The sequence below is a fragment of the Gossypium arboreum genome, chromosome 12, assembly GCF_025698485.1.
Source record: "Gossypium arboreum isolate Shixiya-1 chromosome 12, ASM2569848v2, whole genome shotgun sequence".
Taxonomy (NCBI): domain Eukaryota; kingdom Viridiplantae; phylum Streptophyta; class Magnoliopsida; order Malvales; family Malvaceae; genus Gossypium; species Gossypium arboreum.
In genome coordinates this window covers 30687519-30705763 of record NC_069081.1, presented here as the reverse complement: position 1 = coordinate 30705763, position 18245 = coordinate 30687519, and positions in this window count along the sequence as shown.

The following is an 18245-nucleotide window of genomic DNA, read 5'->3' as shown; positions in this document are numbered from 1 at the left end:
AAACGCCAAGTTTTAATAGCTTTTCCTTGACCACTAATCACGAGTACTTCCCTGATCTTTATTAACCTTTATCATTAAAAACATATTGGGTGACTTGTATCCATCATATGTCACCCTTTACTACTAAAGCCTATTGGGCCAACCTTTACCGAAGTGAAGAACACTTACCAATATCTCACACCTAAGGAGCAAATCGGCAGGGGTCTAAAAGACTGGGATTCGATACTAATCTTACCAAAACTGATTAGAAGAAGTGAGGGACAGAGTGATCTATACTAGCAAAACCGATTGAGAGAACAAAGCACTTACACTAGAATTGACTGAGTGGAAATGGTAATGGCGGCATAGAGGATATTCGGCTCTTGAAACTTGTATGGTGAAAGAGGTTATTCGGCACAAAAAGAAGTAGAAATCATTTAAAACCAGAGGTTAATCAAAAAGAAAACTTTGAGTAGGGAAAAATGGAGTGTAACATCCCAAACCCGGCCTAGACGTTATGACCAGATCTGATGCGCCACATCAAAGCGTTCAAAACATTCCGTATTACTTAGTTTGGAAAACTTAGTTGGTGTTGTAAAAGACACTTTTAAAAGTAGGTTAAAGTGAATGGAAGCTGTGCACCAGGTAGGAAACCAGGAAGAAGAGGAGGTGAGTCCGTCGGACTACTTAAGTACCAAGCTCCCTTCGGATCCAATCCTAGACATGCACACTGCCATTGCCACACTCTAACATCTCGTATAATTTTGAGAAAACCGTTTGGTTATGCATCTTAAGAAAATGATTAAGGTTGAAAACGTTTGCTTAGCGGAAGTCTTACTTGTAATCGTGTTATTTTGAAATCACTTAATGTTTTTGAAAACGCGTCCTAGAGCTAATCCATCTCGTTAGTTATCATAGTTCAGTTTTATTATAATAGAATTAAATAATAAAGAAACAACCCAAACCATAAAAATAATTAAGCGGCCTTATTACAAAAAAAACCCAAAACCATAAACGAAAATATGGAAAATCTAGTTCACCAGAAGAAAATGAATTTACAGAAAACGTGTGGCCACTCCGAATCCCGCCCAGCTCCAAGTCCACCAACTAAGGCTCACCTGCAAGGATGGAAGAAAAAAAAAAGGTGAGTTTGGGAAAACTCAGTGTATACAGAAACCCATCCAAAGCCCAAATCAGCTCGAGCCCATTGGGCCTAAGCCCTATTCAGATAACAGTACACAGTGGACCAAAGCCCTTTTGAATCACAAGAGAAGGACTTAGCCCTTTTTACATAACAGTGTGGCCCATAGGCCCGTTCAAGAACATAGGTAACAATAGTAGTAATGCATGCAAACCCATCTAGGAGACTACTCAACCCACCAACCGCTACACTGCCTGCATGCACCCCCTACACTCCATGTGGGGAATATCTCAACCCACCCAAATTTCTACACTCCACAGTTAAAAGAACGCACTCAAATATCGATAAGTTGAGGCAAAGCCTCCAAGACGTGGATAAACCACTTTCAATACTTCCTCCATCAATACCCCAATCCCATGCAACAGATATTAATAAAATCATATCATGTAAAATACAGTATTAATCAATCATGCAGTTTAGCCAATTTAAACCCTAGGGGTATATCGGTAATTTTGCTCTTTAGGGGTAATTTTCGTAACTTAGCAACTACACAAGCTACTTCAGTAATTTTCAACAGTTTTATGCAGTTTGGTTCCACCATCTAACTAACAGGCTAATTTGCCCATCTCTTACCCATATTGGTCCGTAAGCCCATTGGACCCAGTTTTGGCCCATCGAGACCCTTTTTTCCGAAGTACGTTAAAACGTCACACGAACTTACTTACCACCTTGCGATGCTAGATCTAACAATTACTCTATGTCTTGAGAGCATTCGCATACTCACAAGCCCATGAAATGCCGGAATTTCGGCATTTCGGCTTTTGCCGAATTGAACTAAGAAAGGGTGTTCGACACACACGATTCATGACGATCGCTTTCGAAATCTCTTCCGATGTCCTACAATTGATTAGCACAGTTCTTATTTACAAACCATAATCACTAAACCCCAAAACTTACTCATCCATGCTCAAACCATGTCCCTAAAAGCCTTTGAAACCTTACCTTTTTGCCAAAATCGATAGCTAGCTCCGAATCTGATTGCTCCAACAACCCACGCCTTCAATCCAACACTTAAGAAGACACTAATCATTGATGAAAATGTCGATTAAAACCCTTAGAGCCACATGCCCAAATCGATGACCTCCCTAGATTTTAGGGACTTGACTTTTCTAACTTTGTAAAATAGGACCAGATCTCGAGAAGATGAACACGACCCCCTTACACCTTTTTGATCTCCACGCAATCTGGTGCAGATTTATCTTTCAAACGACGGTAGAACTCGACTCTCGGAGTTTTGAAGTTTCGGCTATAAGCCCCCAAATCTATGGTTTTTCGGCTTTTGGGTGATGAAGGAGATGACAATGTGGAACTATAACCTGCATGTAGAATTGCCGACAGGTCTCTAGAGTTTAGAAAGAATAATCTTTGATTAATGGAAACACAATGTTAAAGGGTTTGGCTTTGAAGAAATCGGTACCGAGAATGTGCGTTCAAGATTTCGGCTTTTATGGATTCGGCAAAAGTATTGATGAACAATGAATTGATGAATGGTTTTGGAGAAGAAAAATAGAAAAAGAAGAATAGGAAAGTGGTAGTTTGGCTAGAGAGGAAAAGAGAGAAAAGAAAAACCTTGTGATGTCGGAGCGAAGAGAACGGCACCCCCAATACCCTAGGTGCCAAATACTAACCTCAAACCCCCGCCGATTTTTTTCCTCTTCAATTCCCAAAATTCGCCAAGTCCTAGCCTCTCTCCCAATCCCTTAAATCTCTCTCTTATCCTCCTTAATCCAAGCGTTTGAACTGATTCAAACTCTCCTCTAGCGTAATCCACCGGACTCCAACACTTACCCTCCAAAGACTTAAAAATAAATGCATCTATTTGTCAACACAAGGAATCGATCCCATGCTTTCCCCAATGCTCCACACGCCACCTTTTTAGGAGCCTAGTGGCGTCACCCTTGCCACTTTACTAAGGCTCTTTTTGTGATGCAATTTACCCAAAACTCTATACAAGGGCCATCTAGCCAGAACCCCTAACTCCTAAGTCCAAAAAATTCAAAAATTCAACTGGGTTTTGGCCAACACATGGGCCTTCTATAAGCCCATTTACCTACTCAAAATATTAATTTCACATCCAAATACAAAATTTTTAAAATCTTTACAAAATATTGAAAACCGCTAATAAATCCGAAAATCAGGATGTTACATGAAGAATCGGCACAAAGAAAAAGAAAGAAGAACAAGGGATTTTTGGCTTTTAGATCTTTGGAGAAAAAAGGTGCTTTTTGGCAACAAGGTGAGGGAGAATTCGACATTAGCCTGGCAACCTCACATTCGGCACCTATATATAGCCTTTATGGCCAAATTTCCTATGCCGAAATTCCCAATTCAGCTCCACCTCTTCTTCACTCCTCATCTCCTAATTTTTCTCCCTGATAACTCTCTAATCCCCTCCTCAAACTTCTCCTCTTTTCACTCCTTACAGTGTTCATATCCAACACCACCACTATTCATCCCTTAAGCAAAAATAAATCCTTCTTTTGAGCAAGGAGGGATTCGAACCCCGGACCTCCTTGTCATGTATGTGATGCCACTTGCCACTCCACCACAAGGCTTTCTTGTGTCAAATTCTTCCTTCATTTATTTAAAAGCCAACCTACTTGCTAATAAGGTTCTTTTAATAATTAAACCATAATTTCCTTCACCCCTAAGTTCGAACTCAAACCTTAACCAAGACCTACTATCACATAATTAACACTTGACTAGGAATGTTAAGCACAATTTTTATCGAAATTAAAAAAAAAAGTTTGAGATTTCGAGATTTTTGGGGCGTTACAGCTCTACCCCCTAAAAGAAATTCTGTCCTCGAAATTCCCAACTATTAGTACAGATGCATAGCATAGACTTCCACACCACACTCCCACTGTGCACTCTAATTCTAAACTAAATAAATAACATATTATGGTTAACGTACGTACCAATATTCACCTCTGGAGCGTCTCCATCCTCTCGATGACATGTTGCATAGACGAACGCTGGCTATCTCGCCTCAGCATGACTAGCACCTCTGACTAGTGCTCCACGGCTTAAACCGTTTCTACCCCTGGCCTGACCATGGGCTCTAGGCGGCTGTTGACTACCCCTCGGTGGTTGTACATCACCTTTACCCATGCCTGGCACCTGAACTGGCATCCTAGGGAAATTCCTGATCCTATGCTCCATAGATCCACAAGCCAGACAAGCTCCCATCCTCTTCCAACACTCGCCTACATGACCTTTCTCACAATCAGCACAAGGTGGCACCCCTGGATTCACAACAGGGGGCCCTGCTCTAACCAGTCCATTATCTCTGGCCTTAGCCCTAGGCCTCTATCCAACGCTAAGAGTCTCAGCCTCCCTTTTATTCTTACCCCTTTCTTTTACCCGATTCAGGTGCTCAGCATGCTTTACTTCCTCTGCTGTCTTTGCTTTCTGAACCAACTCCGAGAAGACTCGCTCCCTTTGTGGAGCTATCAATACTCTAAGGCTATCTCTAAGACAATCCTCAAACCTAACGTAACGCTCATAGTCCGTTGCCACCATAACTCTTGTATACCTATTAAGGCATAGAAATTCTGCCTCATACTCCGCCACAGATTTGTTTCCCTTGGTCAAGTTCAGGTACTTCCCTTGGAACGCAGTTTTGAAAAACTCCCAAGTGACCTGCTCAAGTTGGGTGCCCTCTTTCACTATCAGCCACCGCTGGTAAGCTTCTTCCCTAAGCAGTGACACTGCCCCTTTCAACTTTTGTTTAGGAGAACAGTCCAAGTCCTCCATTATCCTTTTGGAGGCCTCCAACCAGTATTCCACCACGTTAGGAGCCACACCAGCAACGCCTTTAAAGATCTCAGCCCCATTTGATTGAAGTCACTCTAGAATGGACCTCCGATTTCCTGTGCCATTATTGGGCCCTGCGACCCTTTCCAAAATCCTCAGCATTGCCTACGACAGTGCATCTTCCCCCGTGGCTCGATCATACAGTCCAGTCCCAGCCACGGGTGAGGCTGGAGCCTCTTCTACCCCAACATTGGACACATGGCTTGATATCGACGTTTTAGCCCTAACACTTCCGCGGCCACGATCTCTTGCACCTTTTCTAGCACTTATCGTTATTCACGTATTATCTGGATTAGAAATTTTATGAAGTTTTAGTTAGTTTCAATAATTAAACCGATGTTTTATAAAAATATTAAAAGAAGATTGTTTTCGTAATTCCTCTACAGTTTTAAGGTCCTAAAGGCATCAGTTTCAATCTAAAAACCTTAGCATAATCATCTAAAGTAGCCCACTAACTACCTACAGTATATCAAATTAAACAAGCTTAATAGTAAAAGAACTTACTTAGCTCGACGTCGGAGGCTCAGTGTGCCACACAGCAAGATTTTTCCTTCCAACACATTGAAATCTTTTTTAAAATAAAACCCAAATAATAAGGCCCACATCATAGCCCGAGTTTTGCAACCAGGACTCTGATACCACTAAATGTAATACCCCAAACCCAGCCCGGACGTTATGGCTGAATCTGGCACGTCACATTGCAGTGTTTTAGTGAAAACGTTGTTTTCATTGAAAACCCTTTTTAAAATGAAAAACCTTAATTAACTTATAAAAACTCTTTTTCAATCGCGAAATTTTGTTTAAAACATATGATTTATGAAAGCCTGTCATTTTAAAATTTAGTTGCAGAAATGTAGAAAAACAATCTATGTTTAGGAAACTCATGTTCACCTTCTCATAATTACAACGCATAAAAATAACAATCCAAATAATAATAAAAGGGAAGGCCTTATTTCATTCTAGTCTGAAATTACTTAATAAGCTAGAAACTATATGCTTTCTTTTTAAAAAAACAAGTCCAAGTCGTCTTGCTAGCTAGCCACCTCCGAGTCCCTCCAAACAACGAACCTTCTACTGAGCATCACTTGAGAAAAATAAAAGAGGGAGTGAGTTTCAAAAACTCAGTGCGTACAACCCTCGACGAGTAATAAGCATTCATCAATCACCATAAAATCATACATGTAATCCAATGCAGTGCAACCCACCCCAATAATCCAACCGTTACACATCAACTCCGTCCACCGATACACATTATGTGAGGATATAAATATCGACCCACCCATCCGATACACATCAATGGTAGCCCAGTTGCGGAACTACCTTCATTGCAGTAAGCTGCCAATCACATATTGGGTTTAAAAGCTGTCGGTGGACCCACGATTGTCAAGCAACCATGCGATCCTCTTATACTTCCTCCGTTCCATAATTCCCAACCCATATGCAACCTAAACAAAATATGGTATGTATGCAGCAGATATACATGTAACATCCGTAAATCTTACATTCAACACTTAGGGGTATTTTGGTCATTTTCACCCTTAGGGGCATTTTAGTAATTTCTCTTTATTAGGTTTATTACTTACCCTGGCCCGTTAGCATGTCCTTGTTGGCTAAAGTGAATAGATACTATGCACCAGGTAGGATTCTAGAGAAGAGGAGGTGAGTCATTAAGAACGCTTAAGTACCAAGCTCTCCCTAGATCCAATCCTAGACATGCAAATACCCATTGCCACACCTTAACCTTATGGCTCGTCCACGATCACAATTAATTAATTATTTAAGTTTTATGTTAATTAAACAGTTATCAGATACTAGGCCCATAACCTCTTTACAAAGCCCAAACAAGTCTACAATCATGTATATGGCCTACTGGGCCCAATCTTATTCATATGGCCCATTAGGCCCAATCTTATTCATATGGCCGATTAGGCCCAAATCACATTCATAGTCATGCTTTCATGCAATTTCTCATCACTTAGTATCAAGTTGCCAATTTTGCCTATTTTACGCCCTACAGCCCATCGGGCCCATTTAGCCCATTCTAGCCCAATTGGCCAAAACACGGCCCAAGTCCATGGTATCACTCATAGGGCCTCTGAAACCTATCGGTTTCCCCTTACGAGAGTTCGCGCATTCGCAAGTCTATTGTAGCCAAAATTTTGGCTTTTCGGTATTTCGGCATTTTGGGATTTGCCGATCTACTGTGTGTGTGCAGTGTATGTACACACTTGGTAATACAGCATGCTGTGATCCCCCTTACCATGAACCTACTATTGATATCACTCAATGATTACTCACAAATACTTATCGAATACTTTACCAAAAGCCGAAGTCTCACCTTAACCTTACCTGAAACGCCAAGTCTTAATAGCTTTTCCTTGATCACTAATCACGAGTACTTCCCAGATCTGCATTAACCTTTACATTAAAAACATATTGGGTGACTTTTATCCATCATATGTCACCCTTTACTACTAAAGCCTATTCGGTCAACCTTTACCAAAGTGAAGAACACTTACCAATATCTCACACATAAGGAGCAAATCAGCAGGGGTCCAAAAGACTGGGATTCAATGCTAATCCTACCAAAACCGATTAAAAGAAGTGAGGGACAGAGTGATCTATACTAGCAAAACTGATTGAGAGAACGAAGCACTTACACTATAATTGACCGAGTGGAAAGGGTAGTAGCGGTACAGAGGATATTTAGCTCTTGAAACTTGTATGGTAAAAGAGGTTATTCGGCACAAAGAGAAGTAGAAATCGTTTAAAACCAGAGGTGAATCAAAAAGAAAACATTGAGTAGGGAAGAATGGAGAATCGGCATAAAGAAAAAGAATGGAGAATAAGGGATTTTTGACTTTTAGATTTTTGGAGAAAAAAGGTGCTTTCTGGCAACAAGGTGAGGGAGAATTTGGCATTAGCCTAGCAACCTCACATTCGGCACCTACGTATAGCCTTTATGGCCGAATTTCCTATGCCCAAATTCCCAATTCGGCTCCACCTCTTCATCACTCCTCATCTTCTAATTTTTCTCCCTGGTAACTCCCTAATCCCCTCCTCAAACTTCTCCTCTTATCACTCCCTATAGTCTTCATATCCAACGCCACCACTGTCCATCCCTTAAGCAAAAATAAATCCTTCTTTTGAGCAATGAGGGATTCAAACCTCGGATCTCCTTGTCATGCATGTGGCGCCACTTGCCACTCTACCACAAGGCTTTCTTGTGTCCAATTCTTCCTTCATTTATTTAAAAGCCAACCTACTTGCCAACAAGGTTCTTTTAATAATTAAACCATAATTTCCTTCACCCCTAAGTTCAAACTCAAACCTTAACCATGACCTACTATCATATACTCGGAATGTTAAGCATAATTTTTATCGAAACCGAAAAAAAGAAATTTTAGGATTTCAGGATTTTTGAGGCGTTACAGAACAAATCGTAACTTCTATTGTTTATTGTACTTCTATAGATGAAACACTTTTTTTTTATTCTTTTCTTTCTCTTTTGTCACCCCTCCTCGTTACTCCTCTTTTCCATTTTTCTCTTCCATTTCACCTCCAAAACCAAGCCTTTTCATCATATTCCTTCCACTACTCCACCACTTGTAGCCAATCACACCACCACAAGACCAACTTCGGACATCCCTTTTCGCTGCTATTGTTGTGCCGCTGTTATCGATCACCGCCCTTTTTCTTTTTTTTCTCCTTCTTTACTTATAATTGATTTTTTATTCATTCAAGTATTATATTTCAATTTCAGAAAGGATTTCTTAACATTTTTTTCTAATCCATTTCTTTATTTTTTTTTTAATATTCTAGTTAGTTGAAAACCCTTCTCTCTAGAGGTTCATCATGGGAAATCGTTGAGCCTCTATTCTCTCGATATTTCATAAGTATTGGTAAATCCTATCATACCAATATTTTCTGTCCATCTCTGTAACGCCCTAAAATTTTTAATTTTTGTTTTTGTGAATGGATGACATAAATATTTGCTTGCTTCGATGGTTATGTGTTCTGGGTGTGTGTGGGAGGTCCCAAGTTCAAGTCATGACTGGGGCAAACTTTAGAATTTTTATACATAAAGCCTTAACCTGGCCTAAAAGGCTTAAGTTTAATATTTGGTAAATAATTAATAGATTGGGCTTGCTGATCTGGTGGTTAAGTGCAGTGTTGGTGTGAAGGAGGTCTTGTGTTCCAATCTTGGCGTGGGCATTATTTTTGCTTGCCTGTCCAAAAGAGTTTGATATGGACTGAAAATCTAAGTAGTGGATTTATTGGAGAGTTTGGTAGAGAGAATTAAGGGAAAAAATTTACGGGTTATCAGTTTCGATTCATAATTGTTTCTCTCAGGAAAAAATTGGGTCTCCTCTCCTCTCCCAAAAATTCTTTTTGACGCCGTTTCCTCTTCATCTTTTCTATTTCTTTTTCGCAATTATGTCATTCCTTTTTCTCTATTACTACCAAAATTGTCTCTTTTTTCCCTCAAACCATCCTTTTTCCCTTACTTTGCAATGCCGATAGCAATTGTGCGATACTGGTAAGTTCCGTTATTCTTTTACAAACTAATTCTTATTGATTAGTTAGTAACGAGTTCCCCGACAAATTAATGGCATATGAGAAGGCTCTAACCAATGAGTTCGGTATTTCTTGGCTTAACGGTGTTACTAGTGGATATTTCATTGGTGGTAAGTCATGTCTCTGTTCATTTTTGAGTATCTAATTTGCTGGAAAATCCACTAAACTAATGTGAAGTATCTCGATTTTAGGTTTGGAAGTGCTCGGGAGTGATTAGGCATAAAAAACGTTACAAGTGTGTACCCAAAAATGTAAAAAACAAGGTTTCAATAAAAGCCAAAAGCCACACTGACGACGCCACATGAGCATGTGGTCGCCCATGTGGTAGGTCGTGCACCCTAACACGGGCGTATGTTCGACGAGGCCAGCTCATGCATACCAAACACGGTCGTGTGAGGCTATATGCAACATACAGGCTATACTGATTTAGACCGTGTATGCCACACAGGCATTTGGGATTTTAGGCCAGGCCATGTGATCCACACGGCCAAGGCAAATTTGGGCCATGTAGACCACGCGAGTGTGTGGGATTTTGGGCCAGGCTGTATGATCCACACAACCAAGGAAAAATTAGACCGTGTGGGCCACACGAGTATGTGCACCTACACGGGCAGGCCACATGGTTGTGTGAGCCCATTTTCACTGAATTGATTGCTAAGGTTGCATGGGTCACTCAAGTCAACTGTGAACCTACTGTAGGGTCGGTAAGCATCACTTAGACCCATTATTGTGTGAACTGACTGTTGATTTCTATATGTTCAGTATGATCATGTTAGGCATGTATTCTAAACTGGTTATATGCACTGATATCATGAGAGAGCATGTCATGGTTTGGATGTTGCATTACATGGGGTTGGGTTGATTATATTTGGAAGAAGTGTACTAAAAGGCTCTTAAGCCTAATATACTAGCAGGTTAGCTGAAAATTATTGTTTTGTGCCACATTCGGTACTACCTGGAGTGTAGGGATGGGTGGATTGATTTAATCCCCACATGGAGTGTAGGGTTGGACTGAGATGGTGTGTAGAGGCTAGTTGGGTAGGACTTTGTTATTGAATACTGCATGATTGGTACTGATACTGTGATGGGCTAAGGCCCTACTGCATATTTGATACTGTACTAAGATGGGCTAAGGTCCAAACTAATACTGATACTGAAAAAGGCTTAGGCCCAAGACTAATTTAACTGTGCACTGTGATTTGCTATTGTATGTTTTCTGTGGGATTACACGCTGTGTTTATGTAAACTCACCCTTCTATTTAAATGTACACAGGTAATCCCCAGACCTAGATGGATCGGTGCAGCAGAGGACTCAATTGTGACCACAATTCTGGACTGTCATGGTTTTAATTTATGATTATGGGTTTTATTCTTATTTTTATTAGATAAATCTTTGGGTTCTAATTGGACTTTCAGACTTTGGTTTGGTTTTGGGTTTTAAATATCTTTACTTTATAGATTACAACTGCTAGTAGTAGGAAGCCTCAGTTTTCAAAAGAAACAAATGATTTACGAAAACGCATGATTGTTTTAACTATTTAAAAAGCTTCCGCATCGAATAAACGTTTTGAAACTATCGACTGAGCGAAGAACACGATTTTGAAACTAATATGACATTAAGATAAGTAATTCAAAGGAAATAATTTTATCGCGACGACACAATTTTCAAACATCCTATCATGTGGCGTCGCCAGATCCAGCCATAGTGTCTAGGTCGGGTTTGGGGTGTTACATTTAGTGGTAGACCCAAGTTACAAAACTCGACTGTGGATTATGGGTTTTAAAATTTGGTTTTGAAGAATTGATTATAAAGTGATATGAAATGTTTTACTGAGTAAGTGGTACATCGAGTCTCTAGTGTAGATCTTGTAAGTATTTTGAACTGTGAATTGTTTTAAACTGAAACTGTTATTGATAGTATATTCTGAAACTACTATAGGTAGTATACTGTACTGAAAACACTTTAGTTAGTGTATATTGAAAATTGTAGTGAAACTGCGATATACGAAAACAATCTCTGAATTATCGATAATGTTCTACATAAAACATCTGTTAATAAATATTGAACTGTAATTGATTCATAAAATTTCTCAATGTAGATAATTTTACACACGAGATATCCGTGGACGGGGTACTAGAGGCCATGGTAGAGGCCGTAGAGGGGCTCGAGCTGGGTCCTCATCTTTTGGCAACCTGCCTAACTTGGATACTAGTGAGACGTCGGTTTCACCTGCGACTAATACTGGGTCTCAAGGCTGCACGGCTGGGGACGGCGCACTATCCTAGGCTATGCTTAGAATTTTATAGAGGGTTGCTGGGCCCAATATTAAATTTGAGGGCCGAGGGTTGGTTACCAAATGACTCCAGTCCAATGGGGCTGAGTTATTCAGGGGTGTGACTAGAGTTGGCCCTAATGTGGCCGAGTACTGGATTGAGACCATAGAGAGGATCATGATCTTTAATAGCCCGATTTAGACCCTAGTCAGAATAGTGGTTTCGGGACCACAAATCTGAGTAAAAAAATATTTTTATAGTATTTTCTGTGCTTATTATTTATGAATTAATATGTGTGAAAATTTCATATAAATTTAATCATTTGTGTGTTCACTTTGATAAAAGGACTTAATGCGTAAATGGTAAAAGTTGCTTGCTAATTGTTAAAGTGCTCAATTTACATGGTAAGTGGACAATAATGACCTTATATGTTAAAGTTTTGAATGTTTATTAATGATGGACAAAATGGTAAATGATGTATTAATGTTGATTTAATAAAACAAAACATGAAATTAGCCATTGTGTTCATCATCCTTGCCAAAATTATCAAAGAAAAAGAAAAGAAAACTCAAGCTAGGGTTTGCCCATTGATTTTTTTTATTTAGGCATGTGTTTTGTTCGATTTTTGATAATTTTTGCGTTTTTGTGATCGTTGCTTAGTAATCTTTCAAGCCCATGCCTCAATTTTTGAATTCTATTATAATTTTGTGTTGTGCCATTGTTCATAATGTGAGTTTTATGAAGTTAGATGATAAAAAATGAAAGATATGTGTTAGATTACTATGTTATGTATTGGGAGTTTTGATGAATTTGAGTATTTTGGACTAAATTGTGAAAATGAGAAATTGAGGGGCTAAAAAGTGATATAAATGAAAGATGTGAGCTTGTATGAGCTAAAGGAAAATTTGGCTAGGCATGTGTGAAATGAAATTATGCATATTTTGTGATTTTATGAAACATGGACTAAAATGTTAAAATGTGAAAATGTGAAGGCTAATTTGTAAAATGCCCTAAATATGTGCATATGGATTGAATTGAATGATTTTTTGAATAAAAGGGTTAATTTTGAATACATATAGATCAAGAAAGGAGGAATTTGGATTTAGATCGAGGGAAATCGAAGGTTATCGAGTAAACGATCCGAATTATCAGTTCCAAGTACGAGGTAAGTTTGTACGTGCTAAATGATGTTACAAGTATGTTTTAATGCTTTGATGATGCATAAATTGTATATATTTGACTATGGTTTGTGCACGATGATAAATCGACTATGTTGGGTACTAGGTGTGCGATACCGAGATAGCTTCGATTATTTGAGATGGCACTAAGTGTGCAGAATCGTTACAGCTTCGGCTAACCATTAAAGCACTAAGTGTACGAATTCTTAAAGCATGGAAAGACTTTCAAAGGAATTAATGTATTTGAACGAGAGGTGAGATTGAAATGAATAAATTTGGGAAAGTTCAGGTATGTACGATAGCTATGTGGTAGATGATACTATGTGTATGAAGCTTGATGAAATTGTATGAACATATTAAATGTGATGGAATAGAATTGATGGATGATTTGTGAACTACTAAGTGTTTATTATTTGAGGTTTCGTATTATATAAATTGTTGATTATATTAGATGCGAACTTACTAAGCTTTAAAGCTTACTGTGTGAAATGTTCTTTATTTTACAGTGTTATAAAGCTAGCTCAGATCCAGGTATCGCCAGCGTCTCATTCACACTATCGGACATCTATTTTGGTACCATTTTGAGAGTTGTAAAGTTGGTATATGGCATGTATAGGCTAGAAGTATTTGAATATATTTTGTAATGTGTATATCATGCCATGTGATATGGCTAGATTATGGTTGAACTTATGGTTTGATTTTGATATATGATATGTGATACAAAAATGATATGTTTGGTGTATATATATGACCTAGTGAGAAATAGTCATTTTGGCAAGTTGATAATGTGATTTAGTTATAGAAATGATATTATTTTGGCATGAGATTGGATGTGAAATATTGAGATAAGGATATGTTAGATTGTTTGAGTTTGCTATGTGATTTTTGGTATGTTTGGAATTCATTAAAAATGATGAAATTTGTTATTAATGAAATGGCATGAATGATGTATGTTTTGGTTGTGAATTGGTTGAGAATTTGGTATAAAATGTGCTTTGTTTTATGCTTGTAAGGATGACCTTTTTTGGGTGGCGATTTGGCTTTGCAAATAGCCTATTTTTGTCCACACAAGTAGAGACACTGGCATGTGTCTCAGCCATGTGCGACACACGGTAATGTTACGGGGCCATGTGTCCCCTAGGTTACCCTACGATTTAAAGTCAGTATACCCTATAGTTTTGACAGGGCTTAGACACACGGGAGTGTCTAGCAGTCGTGTGTGGTACACGAGCTGGAACATGGGTGTGTGGTTGGCCGTGTGACATAAGTCAGTAGCCTCCCTAATTTTCACACGGTCTGGCACACGGGCATGTCTTGTGGCCGTGTGGATAAGTCTGTATGTATGCCCTATTTTTCCACGGCCTAGACACACGGTCGTGTCTAATATAGTGTGAGGCACACGGCCTACTCACATAGGCATGTGACCTTTATAACTTTGAGAATTGTTTAAGTTTCAAGAAATTTTGTATGTATTCAGTTTAGTCCAGACCCCTTTCCAAATCATTTTTAAGGTCTCGTTGACCTATGTAAGGGACTCTATAATGATGTGTGACTTTAATGTTGTGATGATTATGAAACCTTGTGAAATGTTCGTGAAATGTTCCGATATGTCAATTAATGCCTCGTATCCTATCCCGGCCTTGGGTACGGGTAAGGGGTGTTACATTTGGTTGGTATCAACTATGGTTTAGTCGATTCTAAGACTAACATAGCACGTGAGAGTCTAGTTATACATGCCATATATATGAATTGTGATAGTATGATAATTCTTGACAGTTAAAATTTATTTTTCATATAGCAAATGGATCCCGAACAAGCGATAGCTGATGATGTTGAAAGCAATGCACCTGCTCCCACTCAAGGAGCAGTGCCAATTGAATCTAGGCCGATATCTAGTAGTAAGAGAGGAGAGGCTAAGCAAGCCTTCTTCCAAATGACGAGCAAGTGGTTTACGAAATTTGTTCGAACAAATCTGGCTGCTCAACAACCTCCTCCCACCTGTTCCTCAACAAGTCCCGGTTGTGCCACAAGTAATAGATCCGATTCGATTGAGTAAGCCACCTATTGATAGGATTCGTAAACACGGAACTGAAGAGTTTCAGGCTACAGTTGATGATGATGCCTAGAGAGATGAGTTTTAGCTTGAGAATACTATTAGAGTATTTGATGAATTGTCCTGTACTCTAGAAGAATGTATTAAATGGGTAGTTTCTTTGTTTAGAGATAATGCATTTCACTGGTGGAAAACGTTGACATCGATGGTTCCTAGGGAACGAGTTACCTGGGAATTCTTTCAGACTGAGTTCCGAAAAAAGTACATAAGCCAGAGATTCCTCGATCATAAAAATAAAGAGTTTTAGGAATCAAAACAAGGTCAGATGATTGTTACTAAGTATGAAAGAGAATTCGTACATTTAAGCAAATATGCTAGGGAATATGTGTCTACTAAAGAGATCATGTGTAAAAGATTTATTGATGGATTGAATGAAGACATAAAACTGTTAGTCGGGATACTTGAACTGAAAGAATTCGTAGTACTAGTTGAGAGTGCTTGCAAAGCTGAAGATCGTAGGAAAGAAAAGAGAAAAGTTGATTCAGAGGCTAGAGATTCGAGGAAGCGAACGATGAATAAATCTTATCATTCTTCTTCGAAGAAATCAAGAGATTACTTTAATCGATCGATAACTTCAACGGGATATCAGAGTAGAGATCGCGAGAAGTAATACACTAATCCTAAAGCTCAAACCACATCAGTATCGAGCGTTGGCAACATAAAAGATGTTAAGCCTGATTTTCAATAATGTGGAAGACGACATTTTGGTGATTGCTGGGGGAAAGTAATAGCAGAGCTTGTTACAGTTGTGGTTCACGAGATCACTTTGTAAAAGATTACCCAGAGTTAGCTGTAAAAGATAATGCTCAGAACATGAGACCGAGTAACATTGTAGCTAGAGGTAGACCTCCCAAAAATATGGGAAATGTGAGTGGTAGTTAAAGAGGGACTAAAGACACTATTGTTCGATCTGAGACTAGAGCACCTGCTAGAGCCTATGCCATTCGTGCTCGAGAGGAAGCTTCGTCTCCTAATGTTATAACTGGTACTTCAACACTTTATGATACTTTTATGATTACATTGATAGATCCTGGATCAACGTATTCTTATATATGCATGAACTTAGTGAACAGTAAGACCTTGCCAATAGAGTCTACTAAATTCGTGATTAGAGTATCGAACCTCCTAGGTAAAAGTGTCCTAATTGACAAAGTTTGCAAGAATTGTTTGTTAATGTTTTGAGACATTTGTTTTTCGGCTGATCTGATGTTATGGATTGGCTAACTTTGCACGATTCTATTGTGAATTACAAATGGAAAACTATTGATTTGAGATGCAAGAATGATGAAATAGTCTGAATTGAATCTAGTGAAATGGGTTACTGGCTATGATTTCATCAATGAAAGCTCTGAATATTGTGAGAAAAGGTTGTGAAGCTTACTTTGCCTATCTGATCGATTCAAAAGTAACAGAAATGAAAGTTGAATTAGTGCATGTTGTTTATGAATTTCCTGATGTGTTTCTTGAAGAACTTCCAAGATTACCTCTGATTCGAGAAGTTTAATTTGGCATTGAGATACTGCCAGGAAATACTCCAATTTCGATAGCTCTGTATAGAGTGGCTCCGACCGAGTTAAAAGAATTACAGTCTCAGTTGCAAGGGTTGACAGATAAAGGATACGCAAGACCGAGTTTCTCACCTTAGGGTGCACCTGTTCTGTTTGTGAAAGAGAAAGACGACACGATGAGAATGTGTATTGATTATCGTTAGTTGAACAAAGTGACTATCAAGAAACAATATCCTCTGCCCAGAATTGACAATTTTTTTGATCAGTTGAAAGGAGCTACCATGTTTTCAAAGATAGATATCAGATCGGGTTATTATCAGTCGAGAGTAAAAGATTCAGATATTCCAAAATTTTCATTCAGAACGAGATACAGACACTATGAGTTCTTAGTTATGCCTTTTGGAATAAAGAATGCACCTACTGCTTTTATGGATTTGATGAACAGAATTTTCAGACCGTATTTAGATTGATTTATTGTCGTATTCATTGATGACAATTTGATTTATTCACGAGATGAAATTGAACATGCTGAGCATTTGAGAATACTATTACAAACTCTGCGTGATAAGAAATTATTCACAAAGTTCAGTAAATGTGAGTTTTGGTTAGGCGAAGTTGGTTTTCTAGGTCATATAGTATTAGCATCAGGTATCCGAGTTGATCCGAGCAAAATTTCAGCTATCTTAGATTGGAAGCCTCCGAGAAATGTTTCTGAAGTCTGCAATTTTCTGGGACATGCTGGTTCTTACCGAAGACTCATAAAAGGCTTTCTATGATTGCAACTCCGTTAACAAAATTGTTTTAGAAAGATGTGAAATTTGAATGGTCTGAAAAGTGTCAGAGAAGCTTTGATCAGTTGAAAGCCCTATTGACAGAAGCTCCAGTGTTAGTACAACTAGAATCGGGTAAGGAATTTATGATCTTTAGTGATGCTTCGTTGAACGGTCTGGGTTGCGTTTTGATGCAAGAAGGTAAAGTTGCCTATGCTTCGAGACAGTTGAAGCCGCACAAAAAGAACTATCCAATGTACGATCTGGAATTGGCGACTATTGTGTTTGCTTTGAAGATTTGGCACCACTATCTGTTTGGTGAGAAATTTAACGTTTATTTCAATCATAAAAGCTTGAAATATCTGATGACTCAGAAAGATTTGAATCTGCGACAGAGAAGATGGCTTGAGTTGCTAAAAGATTATGAGCTTGTTTATAACACCTAAATTTTGGGCCTAGAAGTAATGGGCCTTGAGTTTGGGATCGGTTAGAAGGTGGCTTAAATAACTTGAATGTGTTTAAATTGCATGTTTAGTTTAATTGTTAAGTGAATTAGGAAGGGTTGGTAGTGTGGAAAAAGTCTTGGGTTCGATCTAGGGCTTTATTAAAATTTTGCATATTTTTTTCTAAAGGACCCTGAGCATTAGGTGGAGGGCTTATTAATAAGGCCTAGTAAAATCTGGCACAAGGAAACTCTTGGCCTAGTGGCAAAAGGCATTGGTAGGAAGTAGGAAGTCCAAGGTTCAAGTCCTGGCCTTGGCGAAAATTTTTATGGGGTATATAATTAGTAGGGAAGCTAGCGTTTAGGCCTTATAAATATGTTTGGTG